The sequence below is a fragment of the Cololabis saira genome, chromosome 5, assembly GCF_033807715.1.
Source record: "Cololabis saira isolate AMF1-May2022 chromosome 5, fColSai1.1, whole genome shotgun sequence".
In the NCBI taxonomy this organism is placed as follows: Eukaryota; Metazoa; Chordata; class Actinopteri; order Beloniformes; family Belonidae; genus Cololabis; species Cololabis saira.
In genome coordinates, this window is record NC_084591.1 from 38320750 (window position 1) to 38343103 (window position 22354).

The 22354-nt window shown below is 38.0% G+C and overlaps 1 protein-coding gene across 2 annotated transcripts in view; it reads right to left on the reverse strand.

Moving 5' to 3' along the window:
* grm3 (glutamate receptor, metabotropic 3) overlaps positions 1-20210 on the reverse strand; it is a 60196-nt gene extending 39986 nt beyond the window's left edge. For both annotated transcript variants that reach the window (XM_061721968.1, XM_061721967.1), the window contains exons 1-2: positions 20131-20210; positions 3832-3891 (exon numbers count right to left, since the gene is read on the reverse strand). The gene's annotated coding sequence lies outside the window, so the exon portion shown is untranslated. The remainder of the gene's footprint in view (positions 1-3831; positions 3892-20130) is intronic.
* Between the last annotated feature and the right edge of the window lie 2144 nt (positions 20211-22354).

The following is a 22354-nucleotide window of genomic DNA, read 5'->3' on the forward strand; positions in this document are numbered from 1 at the left end:
AATATGACACACATGCACAGACAAACACACATACACAGACAAACACACATACACACACAAACACACGTACACAGACAAACAGCCACCCACACACGCGCAAACACATGAACATTCTCACAACCTCTTCTTCTCTGAGGGGTTGACCTAAAAGCAGACTATTTCAATGTTTTAGCTTCCTTCTCTCTGAATCAAAAGACATCAGAGTGTGTTCAGGAAACATGTAGAAAACACATATCACATAAACATATACATAATCTGGATATGTGATAGATATAATCAAAATAAGAAACAAAAGTCTGCTTTTACATCATATGAACCAGAAATAAATGTATTCGATGAATCCTCTTTTAAAGTGACTTTTGGCTCAGTTAAACTCACTTCATTATAGCTCATGTATCTTATTTCCTGTCAAAATCAGACAGAAGACAATCAGACATGAATTTTTAATTTGACTTAATGCCTGCTTTTTGCGGGGGATGACGCTGATGGTGTCTACGAAGATTTTAAATACATCATTAAGTCCTCGATAGATGATCTATGAAATAATATAGAGATTTATTTTTAATATTGAAAGTGTTTATTATATGTTGAAACTACAAACATCACCAATTTTTTCTTTAACAGTTTTCTAATCAATATTTTTCTTTTGTATCTCTATGCATAGTTTGGGTAATTTAAGAGAATACATCTATGTTTTTAATTGTTTTGATTCTGGGGCATGTATCAAATGTGCAACATCAGGCATCAAAGGGTTAAAGTGATCACACTCGCGAGATGTGTGTGTGTGTGTGTATTTGTGCCATAGACATGAACAAATCACTGGCGTTCTTGGAAATAATGTCCTTAGTCACACTTATTATTGGAAGTCCATTTGAATTTACCAAAAATGACCCCCAAACTAGGCTGCTGACGTAGCTGTGTGTTTGTGTATGAGCACATGCTTGTGGATGTGTGTGTTGTGGAATATAAAATTGTATGTTTATAGTGGTAACATAATAATGCATTACTTTGTTAGCATGATTTCCTGCAATTGGCAGCTCTTGAAGCCAATCTTCCAAAAATGTGCCAAATGATATACAATGATAAAATACATAAATAATCTTACACTACTCCCAGGGTATCCGCTGAAACTGAATGTTTGCTTTGTTATAACCTCTTGGAACGTGCCCAAACTCAGCTTCCTGTCTCATGAGCAACTGTGCAAGCAAAACACACACTATGAAGCAGAAAATGTTTTTTGTCCCTCTTGTTATGTGCGCATAAAGTTCCAAGGAGAATAAAGTACCGCCACATTTAAATCAAAGTATGCATGTGAGGGACTCTTTCAAATACAAGAAGCAGCAAGTTGATGTGACTACAACAAAGACAATGTTAAGTCACTGCTTTGGTGTGGATCATTGACAAGAGCTCAACGAGAAACATTGATCAAACATACAACTTAAAACATCAATCAGACACAACAGAACAGAGACAAAAAGCAGAACAAAACATTGTGTACACCTGCTACATAAAATAGTCTTTACAGATAATCCTACAATATGGAACAACATAATTATCATAGATATCACATAATGTACATTTCACAGTTTAACAAAAGAAGTCCCAAACTCAAGCTTCTGAATCTTGTAGGAAGTAGAAACAAAAAAGAATTTAACTTTCAAAACTCAAAACTAGAGTGGACACATAAACAAACTTTTAATTGGCGCTATATGTAAAACATTTATAATTTACCCATTCAGTTCAATTCTTCATTATTCATGGTGCCAGTTCCCAAGAATTATAATGTCAGATAAGGCAGGCCTCCTCAGTTCGAGTTCAGTTAAATACAGTCCAATTCAGTTCATTCTTTTGTTCTTTTGTGTCGTTTTCATCTGGTGATGCTTTCAGTACCTGCAAAGCTTCTTTGGTGCCATATCACTGGATCAACGTGTTCGGAAGTTGAAATTGAGTTTTTGAATCAAAACTGGGGTTTGTTCAAAAAGCTTATTTTTGTACTGTTTATGATTAAAAATCCACATAGAATCACTCTTTTGTTAGATGACATGTCCTGCTCTTATTTAATCAATAGCCTACTGTATTTTTCTTAACTCTGACAATTAAAGGGCAGAATCTGATCATCTGTAACTGTCATGCCCTAACTAACTTTTAAGATAATGATTAAATTATTAATACAGTTACAGTCAACAATCATTATGTTTTTTCTGTCTGATCAGAATTAATTAACTGTTTTTCAGTTCTATAGGTGTGGAGGTTAAGTCACTTTCACAACACTGTTCAAGGTTAACCTTTATTTAGTCTCGTGTTAGGTCACGGCCTCCATTTCTCTTCCATCATGACCTTCTGGGGTGTCTTAGTCACCTCTGCCACAATGTCTATTGTATCACTGTGAGCTGGTTTTATTGATGATGTGTGTCATAGCATTGTAAATTTTGTAAAACAATACACAATTGTTGCCAGAGGCCGCTAGGACAGGAGTTCAGGGTTACTTCGGTTTGATTTTGCTGATAGTGTGGAAGAGAGATGTACGGTGTGGATAAGCAAATATTCCTTCAAATAAAGTTGAAACTGAAGCTGAATTGAAACTATGTGAAAAGAGAGTCCTTTGTACTGCTTAATATGTTGTTTCCGTCTGATTGTGCTATTGGGGTTCCTATATCTGGAATATCACTGTAAGAAAAACAAGCAAACAAAAAATTTTTTACAGTAAAGCATGGTGTGTTGTTTTGCAAAGCATTTAATCCAAATCTTATAAATCTTTTAAAGCCTTACATATAAAATACTACAGATAATTTTTTTTTAATTTAATTTGAAATGTTTCCAAAATGAGTATAGAAATAAAAAAAAAAACACCAAATTTTTTTTCTGTCACAGCTTGTAAATACAACTTTTCTTTTGTATCATTAGGGATAAATTGGGTACCGGTAATTGTATTTATTTATCTGCGTGTATATATATTTCATCACATATTACTTTACTTTTTAAGTATGGGTTGGTACAATAGTCTCAGAAATTAATATAAAAATATGATAAATGCTGCACTGAAGAGTTAAGTCTTCACTCAGTTAACATAGTGACCTAGGCACATAAAACAAAACAGTGACACAAGAACATAAACATGTCCTATTCCTAACTTTTTGTTGCTGAAGCTAAATTCAAAATGCTTGTATGTTACATTTTTGATTAAATTATACAGTGGGTTTACAATTACTTGAAATACATCGTACATAGTCTTTCTCATTCAATTTTTCTTAATATTTGATTTTATGCAATGTCCCAACTTCTTTTGTAAACCAGCTAGTACAATATTTTGTTGCGATGTTTGTGTGCTATACTCAGAATGTGGTTTTGCAAGGATTTCCTTTCAAAAGATGCTAGTTGGATGGCAGCAAAGATGTATTATCCTTATTATTCAGCAGTACAGGTGCATGTGTGTTCGTATTGTCTGAACAGTCAAGGTGGTGGTGGTGGTGCTCTGATTTTTGAAACCAGCAGAACATTTTTCACTTCAACTTGGTTCAGTGTTTTTCACTGTTTTTTGAAGCATGGCATATTTATATTAATTTTCACTTTAATATAATGTTAAAACAGTTGCATTTGCATTTGGATTGTACATGTGCTTGACATAGAATCCTAATTTGGGGGGATATGGGATCTTTTATTTATTTTTAATTTTTTTGCTGACTTTTTTCTGGGATGGGTAAAGTGACATTCTTTTCCCTTTCAATTTCATTGGAAAAACTTTAAAATGGTGTTTTCAATAAATTATCTAATGTGAAATATGCAAAACGTTGACATCACATTTGGTACACATATGGTAGTTAAAAGTCTTACCTGAATAAAGTAGGCTAAAAGAAGATGGCAGCTGGTACATGACAACATCAACAAAGAGACCTATTGAAGAGACATGAAGGACACACATGAGGTGAGTAAACAAGAGCACAAGAATAAAGTGACTGTAAATAGAAAAATAAGGAGGGCACAGGAGGTTGACTCCTGATCCCTCTCCCTGGGAGCTATTATGCAAAGTAACATCTAAAAGAAAACCCCAATTCCACCTCTGACTCAGCCCAAGTTGGTAAGGTATGCTTCATAAACATCACAGCACTCTTTGCTCTGACATTGGTTTCCTCCCTGTATCCTATTCTCCATCCCCCGTCTCCCTTTTCCATCATCTCCTTGGTAGTTCTCCACTCTCCCTATTTATTTCCACCTCCTTTACACCCTCCACAGCCCTTGCTCTCCCCCTAACAGGCAGGGCTGCTGTGGATGACACGTATCCAGCTGAGAGCAGCCATGCAGGGTCGATGGACCATGGTACACTGAAGAGAGATAGCCCCACAACTCATCCGTGTGTGCCGTTTGTGCCTTGTTTGTCCGTCTATTATAAACCTCACAGAACTCAAAGATACATCAGCTGATGTGAATTTCAAAGTATTAAAAGGTACAATATGTGCAAATTTGTGTTGAAAATAAGAGAGGTGACGTAGGGGTTTGGTTGTCAAAATCGTTATTTCAAGAGTCTTGATCCTTATGTACATTCATTCTTGCAGATTAATCAGTTGAGTCATCAACTACTTCCAGTAATTTACTCTTTTTTCCATCTCTTTTTTCAGTCCCTTCATCTTTACTTAATCGCTTAAATGTCAAATAAGTGCCATGGTACTCAAAAGATTTGAGAAGAAATTCAGGGCACACGACTTGTAAAAGATGGCACATATTTGGTCCTAGTTAAATATGTAAAAAGTGTAGTAGTTTCACTTTAACCCTTAAGTCCGTGTTTATACACTGAACGTGTGTAGACGTGGTGTCCCAGACTTCTGACAGTCTAACGGGTGCAGTGGGCTGTGACCATTAATTATTTACAAAGCATGTTTTAGGCAGAAAAGCCTGATGATCCGTAAATAGGATGAAAAAATCTCACCAACCACAACTAAACAGCCAGGAATACATGATGCACATTCATCTATCTATGCAAGCACACCAATCCATTAACAAGAAAACAAAACAAACATAAATTAATAAATAAAAAAATTTATCTATCCATTTGTTGTTAACCATGTGAAAAAATCAGGATGCAGTTTTACTATCACTGAGAGCTGATAGCTGGGTGATAGCAGTAAACATATGGCGCTTTTCCACTAGTCCACTCCACTCGGCTCGCCTCGACTCGGTTTGGCGCTTTTCCACTAGGGGTCTAACCGTGCCGAGTAGAGACTTTTCTGTAACTAATCTGCTGAGGTTCTGAGTGGGCTGTATCTGACATCATTACACTACATGCCACTGATTGCTCAGGGGGTTGGCCAGTCAGACGTCTGAGTCAGGAACGTGGACATCAGTTTAAGAGTGACTCTGATGGCGGCTTCTTGTTCATTCTATTCCACAAGCAATGGCAGCACAAAAGTCTGCTCGGTGATCCAACTCTGAGCTGCAGATGTTCATAAACCTGGTGGCTGAGGAGAGAATTCAAAGGGAGATGGAGCGATAAGGAACGTAAAGATCTACCAGAAGCTTTCTTAGTCCATAGCTGTTCACAACTACCAAGGGCCCCTAGACAAGCTAAAAAAAAAAAAATTAAAAAGTATCGCCCCTTAAAAAGTATCGCCCTCTCTCACTCTCACACACGCCACACACCAAAAAAGTATTTAGTCAGACACCAGTTGTGCAAAATCACATTGCCTGATTTTTAAAGAATGTATTTGCAAATTATAGTGGAAAATAAGTATTTGGTCAATAACAAAAGTTCATCTCAATACTTAGTTATATTCCCTTTGTTGGCAATGACATAGGTCAAACGTTTTCTGTAAGTCTTCACAAGGTTTTCACACACTGTTGCTGGTATTTTGGTCCATTCCTCCATGCAGATCTCCTCTAGAGCAGTGATGTTTTGGGGCTGTTGCTGGGCAACACGGACTTTCAACTCCCTCCAAAGATTCTCTATGGGGTTGAGATCTGGAGACTGGCTAGGCCACTTCAGGACCTTGAAATGTTTCTTACGAAGCCACTCCTTCGTTGCCCGGGCGATGTGTTTGGATCATTGTCCTGCTGAAAGACCCAGCCACGTTTCATCTTCAATGCCCTTGCTGATGGAAGGAGGTTTTCCCTCAAAATCTCACGATACATGGCCCCATTCATTCTTTCCCTTACACGGATCACTCGTCCTGGTCCCTTTGCAGAAAAACATCCCCAAAGCAAGTTATTTCCACCCCCATGCTTCACAGTAGGTATGGTGTTGATTGGATGCAACTCAGCTTTCTTTCTCCTCCAAACACAACAAGTTGTGTTTCTACCAAAAACTTCTACTTTTGGTTTCATCTGATCATATAACATTCTCCCAATCCTCTTCTGCATCATCCAAATGCTCTCTAGCAAACTTCAGACGGGCCTGGGTTAAGCAGGGGGACACGTCTGGCACTGCAGGATCTGAGTCCTTGGGGGCGTAGTGTGTTACTGATGGTAACCTGTCACTTTGGTTTCAGCTCTCTGCAGGTCCTTCACTAGGTCCCCCGTGTGGTTCTAGGATTTTAACTCACCGTTCTTGTGATCATTTTTACCCCACGGAGTGAGATCTTGTGTGGAGCCCCAGATTGAGGGAGATTATCATTAGGGCCCGAGCACTGACAGTGCGAAGGCCCTATTGTATCTGTAGGAATTTTCCTTATCCTTGTTTTTTTTTTTTTCCCTCTTCCGATGAAATGAGGGCCTTTTTGTCCCCCTAAACGTGCCCCAAAAGTCACCAAATTTTGCACACAAGCCAGGCCTGGCGAAAAATTTGATGTTTGATGGTGCATTTATGGGCGTGGCCTAATGGCTCAACAGCACCCCCTAGAAAACTTCGTGCCTCAAGCCCCACAATACGGTTTGACGTACATGCACGAAAATCGGCACACACCTGTATCACGTCGCAACTTACAGAAAAGGTTCTTGGCGCCATGGCTAAAACCAAACGTTAATGCGGCCCGAACCGTAACGTGCACCCAGGTGTGTTATACATCACAATGTGCGTCTCGATCCTGCGACGATGGGCACTACTTTTCTCAGTCAAAAGCGTTACTGTGGCGACGATAGCGCGCACCCTTTCATCTGATTGGTCCATATTTGATAGTTCTTAATTTCTGTCATAACTTTTGAATGGTTTGACATAGAGAGTCGTGGGTGGTGTCATCGGACTCGGTTTTGAGTCCTTGACCATAATTGGTGCAAATTAGCCCCGCCGCTTCTTCTGATTGGTCGATAATTGATAGTCCCTGTTCTCTGCCATAACTTTTGAACGGGTTGTAATAAAGACATGTGGGTGGTGTCATCGGACTCGGTATTGAGTACTTGACCTTCATTGGTGCAAATAAGCCCCGCCTTTTCTTCTGATTGGTCGATATGTGATAGTTCCTATTTTCTGCAATAACTTTTGAATGGTTTGACATAAAGACTCGTGGGTGGTGTCATCAGACATGGTTTTGAGTCCTTGAACATAATTGGTGCAAATTAGCCCCGCCCCTTCATCTGATTGGTCGATATCTGATAGTTCCTACTTTCTGCCATAACTTTTGAATGGTTTGATATAGAGAGTCGTGGCTGGTGTCATCCGCTTAATGTCCAGGCCTGAAGAATCTACATGCAAGTCATTCAAGCTTCCACTGCACCATGCCTGAACGTGCACAAGGTTGCGAGGGCCCGTTCATCGCTGCTTTCAGCTTTAATTGGTCTTGTATGTCTTCCATTTTCTAATAATTGCTCCCACAGTTGATTTCTTCACACCAAGCTGCTTTCTTATTGCAGGTTCAGTCTTCCCAGCAGGTCTAAAATTTTGTTTCTCACGTCCTTTGACAGCTCTTTGGTTCGGCCATAGTGGAGTTTGGAGTGTGACTGTTTGAGGTTGTGGACAGGTGTCTATTATACTGATAACGATTTAAAACAGGTGCCATTAATACAGGTAACGAGTGGAGGACAGAGGAGCCTCTTAAAGAAGAAGTTACAGGTTTGTGAAAGCCAGAAATCTTGCTTGTTTGTAGGTGACCAAATACTTATTTTACCGAGGAATTTACCAATTAATTCAGTGAAAATCCTACAATGTGATTTCCTGGATTCTTTCACCCCATTCCATCTCTCATAGTTGAAGTGTACCTATGAAGAAAATTACAGTCCTCTCTCATCTTTTTAAGTGGGAGAACTTGCACAATTCTTGGCTGAATAAATACTTTTTTTGCCCCACTGTATCATCTACTCCAGGTTCTACATCTTTGGTGTTTTCTTCTTCATTTGTGTCACACAATTACGCCACTTTGCTCCAACCCCGCCTACTCCTGCTCTGTGTACTGTATTGTAATGGAAAAAAACCAGGCCGAGTTGAGTCGAGCCGAAAAGTTAGTGAAAAAGTGTCATTATTTGGGTTAGGACCCTTTAATAACCATTTTTCGATTTAAATCATCATCCAGGAACTCTGTTCTTAACTTTTCCAGCGCTGATTAATGACTCTCTTCCACAACCAGCAATAGGTCCAAAGTTTAAAAGCCATGTCATGTTAGAAACATAGAAGTAGATTTTTTGGAGCCTCCAGATGGCTGACATTAATAACATTTAACAACATTGCCTTTAATTTTTGCTTTATATAGCTTCATTCCCACGCTGTAGCATGCACAGCCAACATGCAACTAAAGACAGTAAAATCTCTTTGTAATGAAATATGAATAAAACCACACAAGAATTGGTGTGCTTTAAGGACATCAATGCTAAACTGTGCTCTCATGTGCAGTGGGCACTCCAAAAGGATCCTACACTGAAAGAGCTTTTAACCTTTGAGCGTCACACAAAGCCTGCAATGGGAAAAGTGACTTAGCACAGAAAATTAAACCATAATTAAAGGTCTACAATGGTTTTGAACTCATGAATAATTAACTGTGATAAGTATTGAAAAGGAATCAAAAATTCTGATGTATATATTACGTTGAGTTTGTATCAATTTTGTCCTTTTAACAACCAGTATTGATGCCAACATTCCCCCTTTTATGTACTTGGCAACTCTGTGAGAGAGATGGAATTGGATGGATGGTAGATGACCCTTTGAACCAGCAACAGAGGCCAGGAAGTTGAATGTTCAGCCATCATGAAGGGTTTTGCTTAAAAAAGATGCTGCAACATGTCAAGCCTCTTTTTGAAGCCTGTACTGTGCTATATTTGCTTCAGTTTCTCTTGTAACCTATAAATATGAATCAAGTTCTAACCCCTCACCTGATCTGCTTGTACTCAGTCGTGGAGATGTGCACGGACATCTGCAAGCACCACAGAACTGTGGTAGTTCTATTATATCCGTTTTTTTTGTTTTTACTATTTTTTCTCTTGTACATTACTCATTTTTCTACATTTTATATTACTCTTTTTTATTATTTAGCTATTTATTGGTTATTTCGATTTACATTTTTTGTATAAACTGTTGAGCGTGCGTGTCTGCTGCACGATTTAATTTCTCCTCTGGGAGATCAATAAAGTCTTCTATTCTATTCTATTCTATTCCATTCTATTCTATTCTATTATAATGATTGCTCAGAGGACGCATTAGATCAAAATCTACACAAAAAGTGTTTTTATAAGCATTTAATGACTCAACCCAAGGTACAAATTTGCACACATCCACTTTTTCTATAATAGTTAGTTATAGCTATAGTAATAGTTATAATAGTAACCACAAAGGTATTTACACATACCTACAATGTTTTTAAGTCAGACGTTTTCATTCCAAAGTATTGCTATAATGCGGGGTTACAGTTTGGCACTATGCCAGCCTCCTATCAGAGGCCATGTACTCACTATATATCTGCATTTTTGTGAATAAGAACAGTTGCACCACGGCAGCATATTAATTGGGTTTCTACCATTATTGCACAACGTCTGGGCGAGATGACCTTCTGTCTTTATATTCTTCCCAGTGTGTGGATTTGACATGACATGATTAAAAATGGCTGTTCAGTCTAAAAACAGACCAGGGTTGGGAATTGCGTCAAAGCATTCATCAGATCCACATTTTATCATTGTAAGAAGCAGCGTGCCTGTCAGATGGAGAATTACCCATCTGTGGATGGCATCTATCAACTTAACTGTCATGTAATGACCCTGTGAGACATTATAGAGCATCAGTCAACCTTGCTATGGCAGCGCAGGTCTTACTGCATCCTGCTTTATTCATGCTCACACACCCGCCAGTCTGTTGTCACTATGGTCGATATAGAAGGTATACTGAGCACTAATGAATGGCTAGAAAGTCACAGAGATTGTTGCTCACAGTCCACAAGGCCGCTACAAGAACACATCTAATTGGCTTGAATGGACATCGAGCCCTCCTAGACTGAAATGATGTTGGCTTTTGTTGGTTAGGTTTGATGTTTGATTTATGTCAGGCAGTGATGTGTAAAGTAATTAGTGCAGTCTTTCTTGATTAATTATCAGAAGTATTTACCAAAGTAAAAAAAAAGTAAAGTATGTCCCACCAACTGTCTGATTTGATTTCAAACATTAGCCCTGGATTCCACAACTTCATAGTTTCCCAACACAAGACGATCATAAAATAACAGAATGCCTTCAGTCAGAGATTTCTTCAGGTTCACTGTAATACCAAACCTAGTTGATCATTTCTGCGCTCAATTATAATCTTCTGATACGGCCCTTCAAAATACTGACTGACTGTTAGACAACCTACTGTAAAAAATATTGTGAAATAAATTTTCCCTCCGCTGATTTATAAAGCAGTTTTGGACTGAATTGAATTGAATTAAATTGGACCGAATTGAACTGGATTATAGAAGATAGATATTGATTTAGGAGGGATGGAACAGAACTGAACTTATTAGTGAACTGGCTGATTATTATGTTTTCTAAAAGGGATAGTGTGGCTTTTTTTTAAAGAAATTTCTTTTTAAATTGCATGTGGGTTGTACACCAGTTTTCTGTTTTGTTTGATAATAATAGCATACCTCTGCCTGTTTCAGTTTCGGGCTAAAAAATATATTTTGGACGTTTTGAAAAGCTATACTCTTATATAAAAGTTTTTTTTTAAATTTTCCTGTTTTTTTTTGTTCTTTATTTTATTTTAAATTTATAATGGGACATTTGCCTCGATATTACTTGCTTTGATAAATCCCAAGATGCACTTAAATAGAGTGACACAGATTTAAATTTTGATGAAAAACAATCAATATCATTCTGATTTGTTGAGTATTATTTAATGTGATTGCTCATTAATTTGACTTGTATACATTAAAAAACAAACATATTTAAATGATTTCAAGAACTTCTCAGCTGTATTTGGCTTTCAAAAAGTATTTTTGTAACTTTAAACATTTCAATTGTGGAAGGCGGTGGAGAGGGTAGAAAAATGAAAGACTTGGTAAAAATCAAGCATGTCTCACAAGAATTGTATGTGTCCACTTGGGAAAGTCTGGGTGAACAAACACTCTTAATGACGAGCAAGAGACACTGCAGGAAAGCACTGGGATTTTCACTGGTTCTCAGCTTATCTTGACAACCAACAACCCAGCCAGAACAAAACATTGCTATTTTAGATTTCTACCTATCACTATAATGTTCATGTCTACTTTGGTTTTTATTTATTTTTATGACAAAATAAACCCAACATATTCAATGTATTTCTTTGGTCATTAGATTAATTTACTTGTTAAGATGCATGCAGTTCATCTCTGAAACACATTCCAAAGTTTTTAAAACTTTGTAATGCTGCATGGCTTTGAAGGAATCAAGCAATGAAGCGATTCAGCAATTAAGTGATTCAGTAATTTCGTCCCTATTCTTTCAGCAATCGAGTCTCAGGGTGTGCAACTATAGAGTCATTGTCTGGGATTTTCACTGGTTCTCATCTTATCTTGACAACCGACAATCCAGCCAGAACAAAACATTGATATTTTAGATTTCTACGTATCTACTGACGATCAACTAGCCTTTTCCTTTCAGGTTTATGGTGGTCTGCTGGAGCCTGTCCATCACAGAAACCACAAATACCTATCTGGACCCTCACTTTACAATTGGAAGTGTCCATTTCTCAGGAAAGAGCATGCCTCATCCTCCGCCAGCACATGCCTCATCAGTCACGATAACACATTTGGGGGTTAGAGTTAATGGAAACGTATGTCTTTCTGCATGAGTCGATTGTTTTTCACTTTGCTTCACCTCGGTCACAACGGTGACTGTGGAGCCCCCTGAATCGTTTTCCCTGACCAGTGTTTTCTTTCCTTTCTTAGTCATTTTTTGGCTATTTCCTATTGTAATATATATATTTTTTTGCCTTCAGATATCAAAACGTCTTAGGTCAACACTTGAAAAAGATCGTGAGAACCTAGTTATGTGCTCACAGAGCATCCCTGTATGAAGAGACACTGTGAAGAATGTTGCGATTGTAGGTATTTGTCTCACTTACCTCACTGCCCTTCGGCCAAAAGCTCTCTTTCTATCATCTTTGCTTGAGTTGAGCTAAGCAATGATACGGTTTCTTTACCAATCTATTGTGAAGTTTAATTTTTTTATTTATTTTTTATTTGACAGGTTAAAATGAAAATCCGAGCTCTTCTGCTACCTTAATGCAAATATAAAATATTGGTGCTTTGATAGGAGCGATAGATGGTGCTAATTTTTCAGCCGGTACTCAAAAGGAAGAGCAAAAAACAGTGTAATTAAAACGTGGTTATATCAGCCTCAAATTAAGCAAAAGCGCTGTATTTTTTTGAAAGTCATTTCATTTCTCCCTTTCATTATTAACAGCCTATGCAAAACTTGTCTGCATCGCACTCAACATTTTAGTGTTTAATGTTGTTTCCAATTTTTTCGAGGGAGTTTCCACGTAATTGTTTTCAGTCTAGGGAAATAGAAAAAAAATGCACAAAAGCAGATGGACAAAATGAGAGCATCACTAAAATTATGTTTTGGATTGTCTAATAGTGTTAGTCCTGTGCATGCTGTTTATACCAAACTTAACTGTTTTTTCAGAACATTCACAGCTCACACGATGCTTCCAGGATTTTTGGCAGATTGCCCACACAGCAGTGAGCAAAGAATACCTAAGTGGTGCCATCGAGAAGATTAGATCTGCTCATTAAAGGAGAATACACAGACTGACAGAGCTATAGTGACTTTAGAGTTATTTGATCATAACCTAATAGAAGGCTCATCATGACACTGTATGTCCGAAATTCTTGAATGGATGGGAGCTATTTATACATGGAAATAAGTTTTTTTTTTTAGGCTTGAGGAAAACTTTAGAGAAATTTCCGGAAGACTATTTGTTTTTAATATTAATGGGTGCAACGCAATCCCAGCCATGGACAGTTATGACACACAAATAAATACATCTCGCCAGTTCATGGTTCAGCTGTCTAGTAGCGAAATTGCACTGAATTAAACGTACATATGACATTGCAGACCTCTAACATTGCTAGAATAGAAATGTATGTGTCCATAATACTGCACATTTGCATATTTTGACATATTCACTCTGATAAAGCAAACCATCAAACAATCAAGTATGACAAAATGCACTAATATTAAAATAATTATAGATGTGTAGATCTAGAGTGCCAAAGAATGACAGAGTTTAGGGTCTTCACACATTTGTTAAGCCACTAAGCTTTATCCACAACAGGCATTAAAGAGTGACATTATACTCATAACAGAACTCGAAAAGTTTTATGTTGGTTGCAAGTGTTGCATGACCACTAAGCCACCTTTCACTTTCCATGTCACACACTTGCACGCACACAGATTTTGTGCTCAAGATCATCATTTATTAAAGAGTCTGATCTCTCTCCGAGACACACCATCACAGCTGTACATCCCACTGCCCTTTCACTGCCTCATCCCAGGAGTGTATGTATGCATGTGTGAATGTCTGTGCATGTAAAGAGCTGTGGGTGTCAGAGAACAGACATTACAGTGCTTAAACAGTGTATGTGGACGGGTGCTGTTATGAGTGTGTGTGTCTGCGTATGTGCAGCTCAGTGCCTATTGTGAGCGTAGCTAATGATGAGAGGTGAGCTGTAGGAAGCAGCAGTGATTTCCAGACACCTCCCTGCTTCCTCAGTGAAGTGGAACAGTTTAAGGAACATGTGGAGCACAGCAACAGTATTTTTTTAATAAAAACTTGAAAAATAAAAAGAAATCTGAGACGGTCTTCCAACTGTCATGTAAACATGAAAAACACAAAAGTAACAAACTAATGATGTTTAAAAAAAAAAAAAAAAAAAACTAACTTCAGCACAAGCCTTTTCTGTATAAAGTATGCTTTCCCTGTCTTAATCTAAGGTAATCTTTAATGCCCAATTGCAACGCCAACCAATAACTATGATTCTTACTTTAACTTTGGTTTTTATTTATTTTCTGAAACATGCATGAATTTTTGCATTTCAGCTCTGAAACACACTCCAAAGATCATAAGATGATTCAGTCATTTTGTCCCATTCTTTCTGCAAACATGTCTCACGGTGTGCAACTATAGAGGTCCATGCTCGCATTTCTCATTTCAAAACTCTTCACACATCGTCAGGAAGGGTCAGGACCGCCGATATTTTAGTCTAGTACCCATGCTCTCTTGTTTGTTAGCCATGCCTTTGTAATGTGTGCAAAATATGGTCTTGCTGAAAAATTCATGGATGTCCCCTGAAAACATGTCGTCTTGCAGGCAGCATATGTTACACTGAAATCTATGTCCTTTTCTGCATTTATATTGCCGCCACACAAGTTTAAATGACCTTTGCTAAGGGCACTGATACAAGCGCACACCATCAGAGTCTGGCTTTCAGACTTGTTGATAATAACAATCTGGATGGCTCTTTTTTGTGTTGTCCGGAGCAGATGGAGGCCATTTCCTCATGAAAAAAGGGACAAAAACTGATTTCACACACTATGGTATGTGTTACTATTGTGTAATGGTCCATCCTAGATGCTTCTGAAACCAGAAACATTAACGCTGCCTACGGATAAGGTTAAAATAAGGCTTATTTTTCACACTAAGGTGGTATTTGTGAATGTAGCGCCATATTGTAGTACTTGACAAAGGCTTCCCAAAGTAATCCCTCACCCATGTGGTCTTGACATTTATACAGTGAAAGTCCTCCATATTCCTTGAGTCTTGTTTGTGACATTATGCACTATAAAAGGACAAATATGCAAATGCTTTCTGATATTTCTTTGCAGAACATTTACTTCACCTGTTTCAATTCATTTTTTTCTTAAATTATTTTACCTCATTACTAGCACTAAACTGCTTCTGTACCCGGTTTTGTAATGTATTGTAATGTACAGACTTGTAACTGTAAAACAAGCAAACAAAAAAAACAACACTTTTTTTCTTTATTTTTCATTCTCTATATTGTCTGGATTTTTTTCAAATAATCAATCAATCAATCAATCAATCAATCAATCAATCAATCAATCAATCAATCAATCAATCAAGCACTTTTCAATGTCTACTAACGGGTAAAAAAAGTCAAATAAAACACCAACAATGCTCACACTGGCTTTTAAGATAAACATTTAAAAATTGACAGATGTAAAAGAGAAGATGTGACTTATTTTCTGCTGAGAAAAAAAACACTTTTTGTTCAGAGTTTTAAGGTAGTAAAATGTGGAAATTTGTCGACAACAAACCTTGCAGTGTAAAGAGTTGGAAAACATTATATCGGCCCTTTTAGGGACGCATCCTTATAAAATCATGGCTCAGTGTCCACAATCAAAAAAATATTTCAAGCTTTATTTTTCTTTGGAGAAGTTAAAAAAAAGCCAACCTTCTTCTCTGCTCTCAGAAAAAAATACATTTTTGTGCCTATTTTCTCTCTTTTTAAGCAAGTTTTTGTTTCCATCAGTACCCATTAATCCTAAGAACCTGTCAATCAGAGAGGAGATCATTTTTCACATGACATTCACACTTAGAAAACGTTGACATGACCATAAAACCTGCTGTATTCGGAAAGGGGATGGACATATAAGGAAGATATCCATGCTGGCATCTAAACCTTCACATAATATTGTCATTGACTCTTTTGTTGGATACTTTTACTGCCTAGGAGAGAAGACTGACTTTTGAACTGTTTACATCTTTTGTTAGTGTATTAGACTTTTTTTTAAACTCTTTTAAGAGTCAACCTAAAAATGTGTCACTCTATCGTCAAGTTTAAGAAATTGTTTAAAGAAAATACTGTAAATAAATATAAAACACTATAATTATAAAGTATACTATCAAAAACATTCTAGGATGTGAAACGTCAATTTTATATTTTGTCTTACTTGTTTTTTTCTTCTTTATGTATTGTTTGTTTCCACTGAGTAAAAGCTAATGTCTCATATTTTTGCTGATCATAAGAAAAAAGGGTAGGCACTATAAGCTACGTCTTCAGCCTACACCTTTTCGGCAAAATAAATGTTGTTTTTTTTTCTTCCTTTTCATCTTGTTCTGTACAAGCCGAAATAAAGATTCATAACCTAAGTTATGAAGCTATTCTCTGATACATGATCACAAGTACTTAATCAGAAATAAAAATTCAGTATCTACTTACCTTTTAAAATTATTATTTAGTAAATATGCCTGTATATTCAGAAAAATTACTGAACATTTCTGATAATGGTATTCAGGATGTAAATTGTGAAATGGCTGAAGTGGAGGGAAATTAGTGAGTGTAGATATATTTAACACTCACTGGTCACTTTGTTAGGTATGCCAGGTGTACCTGATGAAGTGACCAGTGGGTATACTGTATGTTGCAGCTAAATTTGATGGCATTTTGAAAGTTTGTGTTGTACTGAAGCACACTTGAAGCATAGGATGAACACCTTTCAACAAAAATTTCTGTTAAAAAAAAACCCCAGAAAAAAAACAAAGAATAAACATGCAATGTCTGTAAATATGTTTTTGTCAAATCTTTAATGGAGCATTATCTGAATTAAAACAGAATTTATGGCCATTTTGCATTGATTCTAACAAATGTTGCAGAAATTAACAAGAAAGAAAACAGGAGAAATCTCCTTCTCTGCTTCCCGTGCATGTACTTCCCTAGGGGTGTTAAGACTCAATACAATAAGGTATCGCAGTGATTAACTGGATGATGTTTTGCCAATGTCAAAGTCTGCCACTTTATGGAGTTTGATTCAGCTTGATTCAGAAGGTAGCAATCAATATAGGATGATATTATATGTTGATTGAACACTGTCATTCATATCAAATAATAGTAGGAAACTATAATACCATTGCATATTTTTATTTATGGATTCTACAAGACAGTTGTTGAGAAATAATCTGGTCTTATCATAAAAAAAATATACTTGTAAAAGGCCACTTAACAACAGGAATGGTTGAGGATTACATATATACTGTCTATCGATACAAATTGAAAATATTGATCAGACATCAGCATTTTCATTTTGTATTGATGTTATTGTATGAACACATCATTAAAACATTGTTTTACACCACTGGCGCTTGGGAGATACTGTATAACCCGACACTCCCATCTTCTCATAAATATTGTTGCACACATTTCCATTTTTAGCCACTACTCAATTGGGCAGGTGTGTTTACACAGAGAAACCCAGTGTGTTTGCAGAGAACAAATGGATTAAATGTGGGAAAGAAACCCTGCCACAGGGGCTACATTAGAAATTTCATTTGTTTTAACATTTGGGCTTTATGGAAAATGGCTAATTGTTCTCACTGGGCAACTCTACTTGCTCATAAAGTTGAAATAATCTTCTTTCCAGAAACAGGCATATTTTTTTCTTTATGTAAAAAAATTGTTTTTTCCAACTTAATGGGAACTAGTGTATTAGCATTTTATTTATTCATTTCTTTAATTAACACATATATTAGATCTCGACTGGGTGATAGATAATAAACACACCATTTTGGTTATACTAGATGAGAAATGGCTCCAAAGAAGAACAATACATCAAGTAAAAGCAAACCATCAACCCATAATCACTGCATAGCTTTTGAAATCAATGCCTACAATACAAAAGACCGCTCATCTCTTTGCATTGTGTCAGAACTATTAACGGTGAGGTTCTGTGCTGCGTACAGTCCAGTGAGAGGAGCTGTGTCAAAGCTACAAGGCCATTTCTGCACGCATTAATGCAGAGAAGCTCATGTAAGCACATTCACTAACTCACAAATGCTGAAAGTCAAGGCCAAATTCTTTCACCATCAGAAAATTTTCCCCTAATTTAGACACACTGATGTGCATTCTCGACACACACACACACACACACACACCCAAACACACACATACTCACAAGCATGTTAAAATGTATTTAGGGTGTGACAAGGCCACCACATGGATACCCACACTCGCATCACCATATCCTGCACCAAGTCTGACCCTCCAGTGCGGACAAAACGATGCACGGCACTTACCGAAACAACGTGTAAATGTAAAGTCAAAGAAATACTTTTTAACAAGTAATGTGAAAAAAATAATGCAACAAGTTATAAGTTACAGAAGAAGTTGAGTAAATACTGCTTTGAAATCAGCATCTGCACACTCATAAGATGAAGCATGACTTTAGAGACAAATCACTTATGTCACTTATAGATTTTTCAAAGAAGAAAAATGTCATATGAATACAAATGACTAAAATCACTGTTAGAAAAAAAAGGTGTGCTTTATACAACCTAAAAGTAAATGTCAATGCACTCACATTCAATTTGATAACCCCATCCCCAGTTAAAGAAGATATTCAGGAACCGCTACATACCACATAAAAGATTCTTCCCATTATTTGCATGTCTTTGATGGGAGACAGCTTCTCAGATATCTAATGGTACAGGTTCAGCCCACCTATCCTCTAGGTAATTTTTCTTTTCTAACTCTTCTCTGGGGAGCGTGCAAAGAAAAATAATTTATATAAAACCCTCATCACTCTTAATTTAGTGAGCTCTTATTCTGATGTTGTTGGCAGTTAAAATCCCCTCTGTAAATATTCGCAAAGGAAAAAAAAAACAAATAAACAATGATTTAGTAGCAAGCATTTCCAATTTCTATTATTTTGGTTGCTCTCATTGCAAATTTGTGACCTCAGCAAAAGAGGAATTCTTGTCGGCTGCACATCATTTCCACCTAATTTGACCCTTTGTTGGAAGAAATGAGAGAGAATGTGGACTAACATAGAAAGTTATTCACTGACTGATCAGCATATTCGTGTATACTTCATCATGGGTGGAATTGGGTGGGAGATAAAACACACATTAATGTGATCACCAAGAAATAATTATTCTATATCAGAAATTATATGAGCGTAATGAAATAGCATAATAAAAAGGAAGGCAAGGACACCCTAAAACTAATCTCAGAGTGTTCAGTTTTAGGGGGGTTTTCAGAATTTAAACTTGTCATTTCTGATTATAGTGCATGAATGAAATCATGGGGAAAGACATGTGGTGCAGCTGTTTATCCATTTAATATGTTCTAGTTCTCTTCAGTGAAAAAATATCAAATGACTTGTTCATCAACATGAGTGCATGTCATTATTTTCGTTTGGAGAACATTGAGTGTGCTGTACCTTGAGCGCAGGTGTGTGCGCCTCTCCTCTCCTCTAGGAAGGTGTGAGGCGTTTGTTTGGAGGCGACCGGAGAGAGTCCTAATACCACTGATAAACAGTGAACAGATCCGCTGCTCTCATCCACCTGTACGCTTGTTTCTGCAGACGCATTACCCGCCCCTTCTTTCCTCTACAGGGCGCGTAAAGCCGAGGGACATGCCTCAGTGCGGTCTGTCTGAACCCAAATAACTTCTTGGTGCAGAGTAAAATATCAACTGCAGATACTCTTTGTTTCACCTTCTGTATCTTTATCGTACATCTTCTGCACAGATTATCTCCCGGGGCTTTGTTTCCATCCCTCTCCTCCATCAAGATCCTCGATTAGAGTCTGCATCTGATTAAAAGAAATATGTAAAAGCTGCGCATATATGCAGCACAACCGCGTGTTTAAATCCTGCGCAAAGTTCAAAGCAATCTCCACCATACGACTGGCTGACGCGCGCATGAACGCTCCCGGACTGTCAATTTTCCACTGCACTCTATAGCCCAAATCTGCAAATCTAAGACTACACTGTAACTGCCCAACCTATAAGGAATGTGTCATATTGTACCTACCTTGGCGACTTCAATCCTCCAAAGGCTGCGCACAAATCTTAAGCTGCTGGAAGTTTGACTTAGTCTACTCCTGATCCCTCGGAGGAGTCGCACTAAGGGAGAGGATGGGCGCCCCTGCTCAGCGCAGCTCTGGCGATGCGTGTGTGCGTGCGTGTGTGTGTGCGTGTATGTGTGTGTGCGTGTGAGTGGGAGCGTGCGTGTGCGAGGTAAAGAGAGGCAGAGTAAGTATGTGTGCGAGAGAGAGATGGGGAGGGAAACAACAGACGCGGAGAGCTGTAGCCCCTTGCCAAAGGATGCTTCAGTCTCCTAGCAACAACAATCGATCTGGCAAGGAGACATTTTTATTGGATGAAAAGAAAACTTAGCCATTCACCTCCCATAGCACATGTTTACCACTCAGAACAACAATTCCAGCTTTCCTGAGTGAAGACAGAAGACCAAGGTGGTGAGAAAGGAGAGAGGGAGAGAGATGCTCCCCCAGGTGAATGTTTTACGTGCGTGTGTGAGGTGCAGAGATATGTATGATCCGCATTCATGCATCTGTGTGTCATTGCAATGTGTCTCAAATCAAACCGAATAGAAGCACATTTTTAATCGTTTTATATATTTATTTTTACTCCAGGCAAGCTGCATTACAGTAATGTTTTAGGACATTATACACTAGGAGGTCAGTGGGAAGACAAACCTGTGAACATATGCGTCACCCTTTTCAACCACGGAGGAAGAACGTGGCCGCTACAAGGTTCAACAGCAGAGAACATCCGCCTATTTGAACTGTAACTAGAAGTGTACGTCCAAAAGCACGGCATGAAGATGGAGAATATGTGCAATTTCAACAAGTTAAATTCTCTTGCAAGTGTTTTCTCAGTTTTTTTAAACATGAGTGCAAAAAAAAAAAGTGTCACTACTTGGTCCATTTGTGGATGTCTGTAAAATTTGTGTAAATGTGTGTACACACATTTTGTGCATCTGCACTTGTTTGTATGATTATTCACATGGCTTCATTAGAATGCAAGTATGCAAGTGTGCGGATCCTATTGAACAGAAAATCCTCTTCACGCATGATTGAGTCACAGGCCATCCTCTCGCTACACAAATGCACACATACACACATACAGAGGCACTCAGACTGGAGGGCTGATTTCTGTATTGTAAAAGTTAGTCAAGTGTGTAGAGATACACTGTCTGAGAGCTTGCTTAAAGCAGTGTTTTTGATTGGCGCTGAAGGCCACAGCGTGCTGCTTTGACTGTACAGTATGCAGATGACTGATGACAAGCAGATTATGTCCAGTCCAAGTGTTTTCTGTGTTTGTTGCATAAGAAAACTCGGAGGAAAAGACATCGATTACTTCACTGAAGGAGTAGAGATAAGAGCATCCTCTTCACACCTCTGCACATACATGCATAGGAAAGATCAGGGAATGCACAGGCACAAACATGCACACACAAACAGTGCCCAGTGTCAATCAAAGCTTTTTCAGACTTTTTCTTCTGTTTCTGCCTCTCCAGCTCAGAGATGCTGGCTACTCAAATAAAGCCTACATTGTCTGCAAGGCATTCATATATGCAAAAAAGCCTAGAAAGCCAGCTTTGTCCCATAAGGGTTGCCCAGCGAGAGAGCTTTGTGCCTTTCCCCAAAGACAGCATAGCAGAAAAAAACGAGAGAAAGAAAGAAGACGAGGGGTGACAGATACTGTATAGACAGCCTCAAGATATGGAACTACCTACGTTAATGATGCCCTGTGTGTTTGTGTGGAAGAATTTCACATGTCATGCTATCATCGTCAACTGCTCCAGCCCATAAAGCAGGAAGATGGTCCTCTGGGATTTATGTTTCCTCCTTTTTTGATTCCCGACAGATTGTTTGTGTCCACACACTAATAGAATTAAGCATGCTTCATTTCCCATGGTCTTCTGTCCTGTCTTGGCCTCATGATGGATGGAGCTCACAGAGGAGTGAGCGCACTCAGAAGCGTGCCGAGTATTGGTCTGACAGCGGGACTAGTAACAACCGCTCGTGTCCATTTGCCTTGGTTATTGTGGTCATGGCTAGTTTGGTTAGACACATTAAGTCCTAATGATGAGGGGCTTGGATATATTGGGACAATATTACTGTTTGGCAAATGATTCAGAAATATGCATCTGTGTTTTAGTTTCAGACTAGACTTTCTCCTGCAGTGTGGATGGAACAAAGACAAAATCCTCAAGTGCCCATATCTGACGT